The 1,171-nt window shown below is 47.7% G+C and overlaps 1 long non-coding RNA gene across 1 annotated transcript in view; it reads right to left on the bottom strand.

Moving 5' to 3' along the window:
* LOC134480178 (uncharacterized) overlaps positions 1-625 on the bottom strand; it is a 30,533-nt gene extending 29,908 nt beyond the window's left edge. The window contains exon 1 of the long non-coding RNA XR_010054400.1: positions 485-625. This is a non-coding gene — a long non-coding RNA (uncharacterized LOC134480178). The remainder of the gene's footprint in view (positions 1-484) is intronic.
* Positions 626-1,171: the final 546 nt, after the last annotated feature.

Genomic DNA, 1,171 nt, shown 5'->3' with positions numbered 1-1,171 from the left:
CTGTAAAAAGAGCATAGAAGGGGATATACTGTCAGAATTTCGTATAACCCTAGTTTTGGAGGACTCTGGAGCTTGAGTGAAGAAGACTTGCTGATAACCTTGGCTTTTAAAAGCCTGATGCACACCACCCTACTAGTGATTCTCAGGAAATCAGACGCCCAGGAATTTGCCCCAGGTCCCATAGCAAGGGGGAGATCTGGGACATAAAGCAGAAATTTTGGCAAATATGGCTTACCAAGAATGGACTAGGTACTGGATGATCCCAATGCAGCAGTCTCACTGCCGCTGCCCTCTGGGAGGAGCAGAGGGCCAAGATAATGGCCAGAGATGTGGGTATTGACATGGGACCACACTGGACTCACATTGACTCAGGGGACCCACACTGGACTCTGGCTTGGAGGTGCATGGCCTTTCCACTGTCCCAGCTTCTTTCACACCCCAGCTCCTCCAGGTCTCTTGTCCTCTCCATGTGCTGCTTCCTCACCTGCTCCTCTCCCAAGATTCTCTAGGATTCTTCTCCAAGTGCATGGCTTCAGAGCTCCAAGCTTGTCATTAGTAGCAAGAGGCAGTGGTAGCTCTGAGGCGTCCTCTGAAGGAGGCTGGTACCTGCTTTCCATGTCATCCAGTCTAGTAGGAGGGAGGCCCTGGGAAGTTTGTCCTGCTGGGTTTCATCACCTTTGTTACCTCACAAAACTAGTCACGTGGCCCAGGCAGTCAGGGCAGATGCTGATTCCCTTTGGTCTCTCTAGAAGTTTTTGCTGTTGTCCCTGTGTTGGATGGACCACCTGAGGAGATCTAGGCTGAAAGGTGCTATTTATCTTTTCTCTTAATTTTTTTTTTTTTGGTTCTTTTTTTCGGAGCTGGGGACCGAACCCAGGGCCTTGCGCTTCCTAGGTAAGCGCTCTACCACTGAGCTAAATCCCCAGCCCCTTTTCTCTTAATTTTTGATTAATAAGTATTGCTATTATTATAAAATATAAAATATTGTAATCGTAATTGTTAATTACTTGAGATGCTGCCATACTCTGTAGCCCAGGTTGGCCTAGAACTCTATACGCACACTCCCATGGTTATCCTCTGGTTCTTCTAGAGCACCAGGATACCAGCATGGCCCACCATGCCTAGTTTCCTTCTCCATTTAGACTTCATTTTCATCATCTGCAAGACAGTG

The sequence above is a fragment of the Rattus norvegicus genome, chromosome 8 (assembly GCF_036323735.1).
Source record: "Rattus norvegicus strain BN/NHsdMcwi chromosome 8, GRCr8, whole genome shotgun sequence".
Classification (NCBI taxonomy): Eukaryota; Metazoa; Chordata; class Mammalia; order Rodentia; family Muridae; genus Rattus; species Rattus norvegicus.
This window is presented reverse-complemented; position numbering and strand designations above follow the sequence as displayed.